The sequence below is a fragment of the Procambarus clarkii genome, chromosome 59, assembly GCF_040958095.1.
Source record: "Procambarus clarkii isolate CNS0578487 chromosome 59, FALCON_Pclarkii_2.0, whole genome shotgun sequence".
Taxonomy (NCBI): domain Eukaryota; kingdom Metazoa; phylum Arthropoda; class Malacostraca; order Decapoda; family Cambaridae; genus Procambarus; species Procambarus clarkii.
The window spans coordinates 3,530,260-3,543,782 of record NC_091208.1 but is presented as its reverse complement, the minus strand read 5'-3'; positions in this window follow the sequence as shown (position 1 = coordinate 3,543,782).

Sequence of the window (13,523 nt, the reverse complement as noted above, 5' to 3'; positions counted from 1 at the left end):
AGCACCCGAGTCAGACGCGTCAACATGAATTTTAAACGGTCGGTCAAACCTTGTACTAGCAAGCACTGGGGCGGAAGCTAAAATCAATTTCAAATTTTTAAATGCCTCTGCACAGTCTGATGACCACTTAAATTTAACGGCTTTCCGCAACAAGTCTGTGAGAGGAGTGGCAACACTGGAAAAGTTCTGACAAAAACGTCGATAGTACGCACACATACCGATAAATCTTTGAACGTCCTTTTTAGACTTTAGTACTGGATACTCCAGAATGGCACTGATTTTATCTTGCCGAGGTAACACTTTTTCTTGGCCCACTTCATAACCGAGGTACGTCACTGTGCCTTGGCCAAAATGACACTTTTTAGCATTTAAGGTAAGATTTGTCCTTTTCAAGATGGCAAACAACTGGCGTAACCTAGCTATGTGGTCAGCCCAATTACTGTCAAACAGCACGATATCATCTAAATACGCCTGACAATTTGGCACCTTAGCGAGCAGAGAGTTCATGAGTCTCTGGAACGTGGCAGGAGCATTACGCAAGCCGAATGGTAACACTTGATACTCAAAAACACCCTCGGGTGTCACAAACGCAGTTAGTTGTTTAGCACGTTCAGTGAGGGGGATTTGATAATACCCCCTCGAGAGATCAAATTTCGAGACGTACTTGGCATTTCCCAGCTCGTCGATGCAGTCCTCGAGGAGGGGCAGCAGATAGGCATCCACAATGGTCACCTTGTTGAGCTGCCGATAGTCGGTGCATAATCGCCAGGAGCAGTCTGGTTTGGGGACCAAAAGGCAGGGCGAGCACCAAGAGCCCTGGCTCGGCCGGATGAGGCCGTGCTGGAGCAAGAAGTCGACCTCCTTCCGTACGATGGCCTTCTTTTCTGGACTCATCCGATAGGGTTGAAGGCGAATGGGAGTGTAGTCCGTCAACTCGACATCATGGCAAATGGCATCAGTCTGGGTCGGGACCTCCCCGAACAGACTGGAGAATTCATCAACCAACGACTGCACCTCTTCACGTTGGGCCATCTGCAAATGGGACAGTCCCTCCACAGCATTCACAGAACTAGAATTATTGAAAATGAGATTAGTTGGGTCCCCAGAACAATCATCCCCTCTCTCACTGGAAATGGAAACATTGGTTAGTGCAATGGGCCTGGGGCCCTGGAACTTCTTCAGTCGATTTACATGTATGAGCATTACCTGGTTACGTTTGTCAGAGTGCCTCACTTTGTACGTGAGGTCCCCAGTCTATTCTGTCACAATGTAGGGGCCTTCGTACTTGTGGGACATAGTGTTCCCTAGTCGAGGCTTTAATACCAGGACAGGGTCGCCAGGCTGAAATACCCGTAACTTAGATTTAGCATCGTTACGTTCTTTCATCTTTTCTTGGGCCTTGCCAAGATACTTTAATGCAGCCGCCTTGCAGTCCTTGAGTCTCTGGTGGTGTTGCGCAAAGAAAGCCGAACCTTCGGTTAACGTTACGTTCCCTAACAGATTCTCCTGTAACATTTGCAAGGGTCCACGAACTTTATGGCCAAAGACTAACTCAAAAGGAGAACAACCCAGTGAACTTTGTAATCCCTCTCTAGCCGCAAACAAAACATACGGTAAATTCTCATCCCAGAAGGTGTGGGAACTCTCGCACGATGTCTTCAACATCTGCTTCAGAGTTAGATGGAAACGTTCAATTACCCCCTGACTCTGTGGATGGTATGGGCTGGAAACCTTATGAGTTATTCCATGTTCCTTACAAAATTGCTCAAAAATATCAGACTTAAAATTAGTACCATTGTCAGTTTGCACGACCCGAGGCAGTCCAAAAGTGGAAAAAAATTGCAACATACGAGCAACAACAGTTTTTGCTCAGATGTTCCTTACAGCAAAAGCCTCTGGGTAACGAGTAGTGATACACATCATTGTGATTAGGCAAATATTACCAGACTTAGTTCTAGGTAATGGTCCAACACAGTCCATTACCACATGAGAAAATGGTTCCTCTGGCACGACAATAGGCTTTAGAGGAGCTTTAGGTGGAGTCTGGTTTGGTTTCCCAACCAGTTGACAAACAATATACGCATTACAAAATTTTGCCACATCGCTTTTCAGCTTGGGCCAGAAAAAATACTTTAAAATTTTGTGATACGTAATATTTATACCTTGATGTCCCCCCATAGGATCATAAAAAACCGGACAGGCCCCCACTTGTTATAAATAATATGTGTGTGTGGGGCTTCTATGGGGGACTGGTACTACTAAGGGGTAAGGGTAGTTAGAAGACAGAGTATCAAATATGGGAGAGCTAAAAGGCCCGGCCCCCAAAATAAACTATCCACAGTAGTAATAACTAGCTTCTAGACCATATATGTTAGTCTAAGGGTTGATCAGTGCACTCCCACACAGGAAGAAGGGATACTCTGTAATTCATGTACTTATTTATTAACCCCTTAACAACCCCCCATATACACTCACACCAATAACAATAATAATAATAACTTTACCACACTATCTTACGTTAAAAGCCTTGGTCCACATAGGCAGGATACAAGGTTTACACTAATAACAAGCTAGGGTAAAGTACTACTGGATAAGCACTGAAGCTGGATGCAGCTTAGGGTAGTGAGACCCCACGTGGTACCCTAATACAAAACACAACACTTAGGGTTACCCAAAACACTGGCAACTACTACCCCCAGGTCTCACCAATCGTTACTACCAGAGAAGGTACACTTAGAAATCATACAATACTTAACTTAATGGTACAGGAACTTAAGGTAAGGGAAATAAGTAAGAGGAGAAGGGAGGAGATTAGGGGTGCAGCCACAGAGTAGGTCTCATCCGCACGAACGCCAGCCAGAGAAGAACCTCCTAGCGACCAGCTAGGCCTCCCATGTCGTGGTGCCGGAAGGAGCCTAATTGATCGTGCAGCTAAGCACATTAAAGATCTTCCCCTATGCAACGTATTGTTACTTTACAAATGATTAGAAAGTATTAGTAAGCAAAGTTGGTGCCTATGTTATTATTTAATAATCAACCCCCAGCTCAGTCTTTAAATGCTCTTTGAGAAACAATAATAGTCTTACGTCTGGCAGGGAAGATACAAACAATTGCCGCTAGTGATGCACTCAACTGTACTACCAGAAAGTTTAATAGCTCAATTTTGACCTCTGGTTTCCACTGGAGAACCCAGGGTTGTAACATATACATATATAAAACGCTAAACTATAATGCCAATCCTGATCTCAAAAGCTTCATAGAAGGTTGTAACAGAACCCATGAGCACCACACCAGAAATAAATACAGTTTTGATATTCCTAGAGTACGACTTAATCAAACTAGAAATGCTCTACAAATCAAGGGGCCCAGAATGTGGAATGACCTTCCCAACCATGTTAAAGACTGTACCTCTCTCAACCAGTGTAAGTTAAAAATGAAGCTATACCTAATAAATTCCCTGTAACCTACCTTACCCTTCTATTGTCAACCAATGTCTGTTTTTCTTTAAAGAGCGCTGTTTGTCGACATAATTGGATTTGTGCTTCTTTTTCATCTATGTTTTCATTTCTTGTTTTCATTCTACTCATTATGCTCAATTAGTATTAAGCTTGTCATTTAAGTTTATCATGCCCGAAACGCTATGCGTAATAGTGGCTTTAGGCATTGTATGTATTAGCTCTACCTATAAGTCAACCAATCCTTGTAAAAATTTATTGTATGTATGTACCTTACCTAAATAAAATTGTATTGTATTGTATTGTATTGGAATAAGAAGAAACGCAGAAGACAGGATGTAAGGCGTAGTGTGGACAGTAATGGTACACTTAACGGAAACGATAAGAGAATGAAGAACGACGCCGAGACTGATGCCGACAAACGGACGGAACGATGTCAGGAAGGTGAGGGTCAGCGGAGATGGAGGCTTCTCTTCCCTGCCTCATGCACGCTGACCTATCATCAGACGCTGCTGTGGACCGTCAGACTCGGAAGAGAACACCGCAAGTTCGAGCCCCTGCTGAAGGAAGGTGTAAACAGACCTTACTTAACGGTAGGTTCTATGGAAGCAGTGAAGTTTCTTAGCCAGCAAGGATATGATGGAATTGTTATGGAAATACCGGAGGGGAACGAGAAGCTGACGAAGGTAATTATCTATAAATACCCTCAGATTCTAGACCCCGAGTTCATCCTCGACGACCAATGATTTGTGTGGGCCAAGCGTCACCTTATTAAAGGTGAAGCTAGGAGTCAGGTGGTGGCTCTAGTGAGAGGTGAAGTACCCGAGAAAGTGTTCATCACCGGGGCATCACTACAGGCATGTAGCAAAGTATGTAGAAGAGCCCATAATATGCCTGAAATGCTGCAGATGGGGGCATAAATCCTGGAGCTGTCAACATGATCCACGATGTCGTTTCTGCAGAAAGTCTCACCTCTCTAATGTGTGTAGAAACAGACTTAATCTGGGGGAGAAAATTGTTCCCAGATGCTGCAACTGTGGAGGTGTTCATAATGCCAGCTCGGCTGTGTGTAGCAAGAGGCCGAGTATGGGTGTTCCCCGGCCGGTGAATGTTACAGAGCAAGCAAGAGGTCTTACCCAGACACCGGGAGCACAGCAAAACAGTCTGCCCCAAACAGTGCCAGTGAACCGGACGAATGCGTGGGTAAAGGAGTCACCTTTACTTAGGCAGGCTCAAGCAACAAGCAGCCACGCCACCACTCAGGACTCCGGCAGTGACAGTGTAACGGTGAGTGAAGTGGCTGCTGTGGCTCAGAAAGAGGGTCATAATGATATGGTCAAGGAAGTGTGGGCTGAACTTAGAAAAGTTGGTGAGTTCCTCCAAAATCTTGGGCAGAGAATCGAGTCCATTGAGGCGAAATTAAACGTTCAGGAGGTCAAGGAAAATCACAAAACGGTGAAGGATAATCAGGATATAGTGGTTGAGGACAATAATGAAATATTGAGTGATGAAATGAAGGAAAGTGAAGTGTGTGTGAATGATGATAGTCGTAGTGAAAGGAAGAACCCTATAATTACACATAAAATGAAGGAATCATTTGGGCCAATAATGGACGTCACAGGACTGAAAAAATCTCTTGAGAATCGCAATGTCGCTTTAACTGGTGAACTTGGGAGGAGGTGGGAGATGTTATACAAGGTATGGCTATCATTTAGTGAACTTATTGGGGATGACTTAGACAGTGAATTGATTAATAACGGATCACCCTAGACTGAAAGTGTTGTCATGGAATGTTAATGGTTTAAGAAACAGGGTTACAGATGTTCATTGTTATGTGATGGGAAATGATATTGATGTTGTAGCTCTCCAGGAGACAGGGGATAGGAATGAAGGCTTATTGAAATTAAATGGCTATAAAGGGTTTAACCTCTTCGCCGCAAATAACATCAGAGGCACGTCGATTTATGTTAAGAACTCCATACCAGCAGAGTTAGTAGAACCGCCATCAAAAAGGCAAGGTATAGAGAGTGTCTGTGTTAAATTATCATTAAGGGAAGGGGAATTTATTGTAGTTAATTTGTATGTATCCAGGAACTGCTTCGACGCTAACTATTTACCTGACTGCATTTATACTAATCCTTCACTGGTCATTGGGGACCTTAATGCTCGGCACACAAGCCTTAGGACAGTGGGTAGTACTAATGCTAATGGGGTCAAGTGGTTACAGTTTCTACAAGATCATCCAGATACCTGTCTCTTGGGAAACAATGAACCAACTCACATCAGGGGAGGACGGCTTGACTATGCCTGCATGTTAAACTCTCAGGGGATTATGGGGGAGGCTCGGGTTGTTCGGGAACTACTTAGTGACCACTTTGCCTTGAACGTTGAATTACCACTGGGGGAAAAAACAAGTCCACTTTCAAAGGAAAAGGCTAAATATTAATAAAGATATGAAAAATTATTTTATTCAAAATATGGGAGATTGGTATCAACATTACACGCCGCTCTGCGTTGATAGTTTTTACGAGGACATGGTCGAGAACATAGAGAAATTAGTACAGAGGGAAAATAACGGGGGCAGGGGAAGCAAGACGCACGGACCTAAGAAATTTAAATATTCCAATGATCAACAAGTCAAGGGGTGGGAGAGTATGCTACGGAGTGCGCATAAAGAATGGTTAAAAAATGGAATGAGGGATGAAGAGAAAAATACAATGTTAGAAGTGGCTAGGGAATGCAGTCAGGTGAGGAAGGAGGCGCGGGACAGATACTGGCAAGAATTTGCTCAGTCCATTGGTAATACTAAGAACCCTAAAGACATATGGAGAGCAGTAAACAAAATCAGGGGTTGTAAGACCAAATTCATTGCTCACTCAGATCCAGGGAAAGTTGCTAATGAGTTAGTAGATAAATGGGCAAGTGCTGCTGGTATGGAGTCCTTACCTGCAGACACGAGAGTCACCATTGGGTCATGGGAAAATATTAGAAATGGAGTAACTTTATGTGCCTAAAATACAAGATCTATAACATGCACTGAGATAACTCACGATGAGCTACTGGATGCTATAAAAAGTGGCAGCTCTACTGCTCCGGGAAAAGATGGAGTAACGTATGACATACTTAATTATTTAGCCGGTATGAAACCTAGTCCCTTACTTGATTTGTTTAATATGAGTTATAGAGAGGGAAAGTTACCAAGAAAATGGAAAGAGGCTGTCATCATTCCTATCCCTAAGTCAAACGGAGGCTACAGACCTGTCTCCTTAATATCCTGCTTTTGTAAAATGATGGAAAGGATTTTGTTAAATAGGCTCCTCTACCTTGTAGGTGATAACATGTCCAGTAATCTCTTTGGTTTTATCAAAGGCAAAAGTACTGCGGATTGCCTCTTAAAGTGTTTGTCTAATGTGGATGACAATTGTAGAGTTTTTGTTGATCTACAAGGAGCATTTGATAAAGCCAATGGGGAAGTAATCTTATACGAATTAGCCAATCTGGGAATAACAGGGAGATTGCTACACTGGATAAGGGATTATCTGCAAGGCAGAAAAGGTCAGGTGTATTACCAGGGATACATGTCTGAGGAACGGAGGTTTCAGTTAGGTACCCCACAAGGGGGAGTATTAAGTCCCACCTTATTCAATGTATTAATGAACAGATTAGCATCAGAGATGTATCCTCCAGGGGTCACGACGATCATATATGCTGATGACATTCTTATACAAGGCACTTCTGGGAACAAAATTCAAACTGCTCTTAACATACTTGGTACAAATTGTCACAAGTTAGGTTTAGTTATAAATGCAGATAAAACCAAATACGAGTATAGGAAACGAAGAAATATAACACTTACTCTAAATGGTGTGGGACTGAGCCGTGTTCAGAAGTACAAGTATCTGGGCATGTATGTTGGATACACATGTGAGAGTAAAAATGCTGAAATAAATCATATCAGCACCTTATGTAAAGCCCGTCTGCATCCTCTGAAAGCACTGGCTTTTTCTGGTAAAGGTGTTGGGGTACCTATCTTGCGGATGTTATACATAAGTACTGTTCGGTCCCTGATAGACTACGCAGCACCCGTATTGTCTTACACAGGCCAAGGCAGAATTCAAGAAATAGAGCTGATACAGAACGAGGCTATGAGGATTATTCTTGAATGTCAAAGAAATGCAATGATTGAAATAATGAGAATGGAATTAAATTTACAGAGTGTGTGTGATAGAGTCCGTGACATTAACACTAGAGTATCTATTCGTTTCATGCGGAGAAAAGGAGGGGATAAGCTGTTTGAGGGCGTTCAGACCTGCCTGAGTGACGTACACACTTCCAGGAAACTGAGGGAGACACGCTACACGAGGGGATTAGCTCATGACCTCAGGGAATACGACGTACTTGACTGCTGTAAACCCTCTCGACAGTGTAATATGTCTGCTCCCTGGAAAGTACAGAAAATAGACGTCGAAATTGTATCCCTCAAGGTGAAAAAGATTCATCATGAACCGGGACAATTACGGTGTTTGTATGGAAGCATGATATCTCGGTTACCAAGAGGCAACAGTTTACATGTATATTGCGACGGGTCGGTGGCGGAGGATGGCAGGGCCGGGTGTGGTGTCCTAATAAGGGAATATACGGAGTTTGGGACTGTGGACAGGATAATTGAACTCCGGCTTAGTAATTATATATCATCCACACAAGCTGAACTGCAGGCCATTCTGGCGTGTTTGGAGGAAGTACGTCATGACGACAAAAATGTTTTTGTATTTGTCGATAGCCGAGGAGCACTGGAGTCCTTAAACAGTCGAAACCCAGTCTTCATGTCTATAGTTGAGGACTGTAAGAGAAGAATAACTGAGATACAGCTGAAAGGTTATAGTGTGAAATTCATGTGGATTCCATCTCATGTTGGAATAGTGCTCAACGAGGTGGCGGATGACTTGGCCAAACGTGCCACATCAAAACCACAAGTTGACATTGAATGTGAATTCACAATGAGACAAATAAGAAGCAAAATCAGAAATATTCAGGCACAGGCGGGAGTGGAGAGGAGAGAGATAATGTATGAGAGTAGTCAAACCATGCAACACTACATGTATGTGAGTCAAAACACCCATTTCACTTATGGTAAAAGGAGAAATGCTTGGAGTGACTCTGTGTACATGCGGCTCAGGCTTGGGTACAAATATTACTGGGAATATGGGATAGGTGTTCATGATAATGACACGAAGTGTAAACTATGTGGTATGTTAAGGTCTCACACCCTGGCCCATTATGTTCTTGATTGTCCGTTGATTAATGTATATAGAAACACTGAGATAAGGACTGTTCCTGAACAAATAGCCTGGATGTGTCACAACGGAAAGGTTGATGATATTCTTGAGAGATATAAGAATTTTGCACCAAGATTGTAATATTTTGTTGAATTATCTGCATGTATCTTGCAAATTGTCTATACAGTATACCTAGGTCATAAAAGTATTTGTGTGTACGTCTGATACCATACTACTTGTGAAGGAGGAAATGTATATGTTTACCTCTCAGAATGTTTGGTAATATGTTTATTTGTGATGTGTGTCTATGTATATATTAACACGTTGTACTGAATGGGGTGAGAATAGCTTGAGCTACCTCATCCCTTTGTGTGTATTTTACCTCAATAAACTTATTTCAATTTCAATTTCAATTTCAATTCCATGAATAAGTACTGTTTAATTAACCAATCTATCCCTTGAACATTACAGTTTTAACCTATCCAAACTATACCATGCATATATTACTGTTCAACCTATCCAAACTATACCATGCATATATTACTGTTCAACCTAACCATCCTATACCTCGTATAGTCCTGCTTTAATCTACCCAAATTATCAATGATTATCACTGTTTACTCTTTCTTTGTTCAGCTTAAATACAAGATATTATGTCTTTTATTTGTTCAGCTTAAATACTAGTATATTATAATACGGTCTTAAGCTATTTACTTGTTCAGTTTCAGTTTGTCTTGTATTTACTCCGCTAATTATTCTCTGTTTTCTAGCACTGCTTAAGCCTCATGCCTTTCTTGCTGTTTTGGCCTCGCTATGTTATTTATATTATTTATTTAAGTTTTCTAAAATTAATTTGTTACATAATCCAGCTTCAGTTATGTCCGGTATTTACTTAATAATACTGTTGCAGTGTTAAAGCAGTGCCCATTGCTTACGTTTTCACCTTTCCACAGTGGCGAGAAGCCGGATCATGCAGCAACTGCAACATGGAAGAGGGCTCGGGCGGCGTCGACGCGAGGACAACAGCGCAGTGGTGCAAGGACGCAGCCGGCCAGGGCCAGGACGAAGCCCGCCCGTTTCGCCTCCCCCTCCTCGGGGGGCTCCTCGGGCGGCTCGGATACGGACGGCGACCACACTTCCCAGAGGCCCACTGCCGGCATAGCGGCGGGTGGCACAGCGTCGCAGCCTCCACCCCTGTCGGCCGACGATTGGACGACGCTGCAGGCGCTCATCGCGCAGGCCCGGGGGCCCTCTCACGCCACAAGCCTTCCGGCCATGGGGACCTCCGAGGCCGACCCAGCCGCGGCTGCCACAGCCGCCCTGCCCCCCTTCACCGACCGTCGCCCACGGGCCAGGGCCAGGGGGCATACGTCGAGGCGACATGCGAGCTCCTCCAGTCCGTCCTCCTTCGATGAGTCCCCCGAGGAGAGAGCGCCCCCCACTTTTTCTAGCCCCTGGCCGGGGCAACTCCGGGCGACCACGGGCTCCAGCATCCCACTCTTGGGCGTGCACGTCCCGCAAGCCCTTCGGGAGAAGGTCTGGGCAAACAAGTATGTGGACCTCGAGCACTTGCTTGTCTATGAGCGGGAATCAGGTTCTTTCGAGTCCCACTCTGCGACATTCCCTGACGCAAAGGAGGCTGGTAAGAAGCAGCCGCCCCTGACGCCGGACCAGTGGGCGCATGGCCTTGACATTTACGCCACTATCTACGTCGAGAAGCACCCAGCGGAGGCTCAGGCGCTGTTTACCTATGCGCGTTACGTGAAGACCATGAAGACGACCCTCAAAGGTGACTGGATGTGGTATGATAAGGCCTTCAGATGGGACAGGGAGAGGTCGGGCTGTTCATGGTTGGACTACAGGCTGGACTTGGAATTTCGCTCGGTGCAACGCATCGCCCAGGCCGCTGCTCAGCCGGTGAGGCAGGAGGCAGGGCGACCGGCAGCACTTTCTCTCTTCAGCGCTCGGGCAGCTGGGCTACCCCCGGGCTACTGCTTCGCCTACCACTCGAGGGGACCCGGCTGCACTTTCACCTCATGTTCATTCAAGCACTACTGCCCACGCTGCCGAAGGAGGCACCCTGCCTACAACCCATGCCCTCCAGCACGGCCTCGCGACGAACCCACACAGGAGCAGCGCCCACGTCGCCACCCGCAAGTTACGGCTTCGAGGAGCTAGGCTGGGCTCCAACTGGTTAATACGCCTCTCTCTTTCTGGTCTAGGCGGGGCCCTCAGCCGCCTCTAGAAGGGCTTGCAGAACAGTACTATCGCGGTAGGCAGGTGGGAGAGTGACGTTTCCTTCCCAGTTCGGTAGCTGTAGTTGCTTGGCCACCCTGAGGTTTCCCTCGCGGCCAGCGGGCACTCGCCCTTCGGGGGGGGGGGTCCGGCCTGCTGGCCTGCGGGGTGGGGGTGCAGCGCCCGTCCCCAAGTGTTATCCATGTCCGCAGCTACTACTTTGACTTTACAGCCATTCTACTAGTAATCCCTACCTTGTCAGGTAGGGCTTCTTCCTTGGCGGCTCGGCCTCTGGCCTGGGGATATTTTCTTCTCCAAATACATATCAGGCTTCCCCAGTCACTATGTATTTTCTGCCGCCTGATTATTCTCCAGCTAGGGTTTCCCTTATGTTATGTTGTTCACTTTGGTGTCCTGTTATACTTAGAATTAGATTTGTTACATTCGCCTCACTGCTAATTCTAGACATTAGGACATTAGGTTTCTGCAGAGTTTGTTACTAGGCTATAAGATTACGTTATTTTACTACGGGTGTACAATTTAAGATGTTTCGTGTACTTTGAGTTAGCCACGGCTATGTTATACATTTGTTAAGTCCTATTTAGAAGCCTGTTTTACTTCTGCAGAATTATTTATCATGTCTAATAAATTTACGCCCCCATGTGTTGGTGTCTTCCTTCCCCTGATCAGAAATAAAACAATAATAGTCTCAAAAGTGAAAACAAAATTATTTGCGTATCCCACAGCAATGGACATTGCTTTAACGCTGCAACAGGATTAGTAAGTAAATACAAGGCATAACTGAAAGCTGAACAAAGTAATAAATTAATTTAGGAAAACTTAAATAAATGATAACATGGCGTAGCCCACCCAAGCCAACAGACCGCTCTACGGCATGCGCCTACCCTGGAGGAGTAGAACAGAACAGTGAGAACGGGAGGGGAATATTATATTCTAATAATAGAATAAGACCGTAATATAATGTACTTGTATATAAGCTGAACAAATAAAAGAAACAGTGATAATCATGGGAAGATTTGGTAGCTTAAAGCGGGATTAATCAAGGGATAGGATGGTAGGTTAAACAGTAATATATGCATGGTATGGTTTGGATAGAGTAAAACTGTAATGTTCAAGGGATGGAATGGTTATTAAAACAGTACTAATCAAGGGAGATTGGCAATAATATTCTCAAAAAGCAATAATATTCTCAAAAGAGAAACAAAATTAATTGAATATCCCACAGCAATGGACACTGCTTTAACGCTGCAAGAGGAATAGTAAGTAAATACAAGGCATAACTGAAAGCTGAACAATGCAATAAATTGATTTAGAAACTTAAATAAAAGATAATAACATAGTATAGCCCACCCAAGCGGACAGACCGCTCGACGGCATGTGCCTGCGCTGGAGTAGGACAGGACAGGGAAACAGGAGGGAACATGTACGTGCGGGAACATCAGGCGGCTACACCGTGAGGACGAGACGTCATGGATCAAACAGGCCAGGCTAGCCCGGTCAGGCCAAACGGCTAAGGCGATCATAACTTGGGACACCGGGCAAGCAAACAACTGGGGACGAACAAACCGGGATACACCGGCCAGCCCAAACGGCTGGGTACGAAGAAGCCAGGATGCACTGGCCAGCCCAGACGACTGGGTACGAACAGACCGGGCTACACCGGCCAGACTAAACGTCAGTGTACGAACAAGCCGGGCTCCACCGGCCAGACAAAACGTCTGTAACGGTTCTATTGTTACGTAAAGTATGGTGACAAATAAACACAGACACTAAGATACTATATATATATTTGGTCGAATATACAGAAGTACACAGGTGATACTTTGGTGTGAGTTGAGCGCACTGATCGTCGGTGCAGTATCTCGCAAGTGTCTGCTCTAGACCACACTTGAAAGTAGACTCTGGTTAATGTTTGCCATTCTGCTGCTTATATGCCCGGGCAACGCCTCACCTCATTCATCTCCAAAGGTTGACAGGAATATTAACAAAGCATTTGGAGCGAGTATATTATTGGGATAATCTACTCGCTACACGTCTGTGACGAAAAAGCAGGGCTGCGCCAGCCAGACAAACAGCTGTGACGAACAAGCTGGGCTACACCAGCCAGACAAACAACTGGAACGAACAGGCTGGGCTACACCAGCCAGACAAACTTCTAGGTACGAACAGGCTGGGCTACACCAGCCAGACAAACGTCTAGGTACGAACAGGCTGGGCTACACCAGCCAGACAAACGTCTTGGACGAATAAGCTGGGCTATACCGGCCAGACAAACGTCTGGGGCGAACAAGCTGGGCTGCACCAGCCAGACAAACAACTGGAACGAACAAGCTGGGCTACACCAGCCAGACAAACGTCTAGGTACGAACTGGCTGGGCTACACCAGCCAGACAAACGTCTAGGTACGAACTGGCTGGGCTACACCAGCCAGACAAACGTCTAGGTACGAACAGGCTGGGCTACACCAGTCAGACAAACGTCTAGGTACGAACAGGCTGGGCTACACCAGCCAGACAAACGTCTAGGTACGAACAGG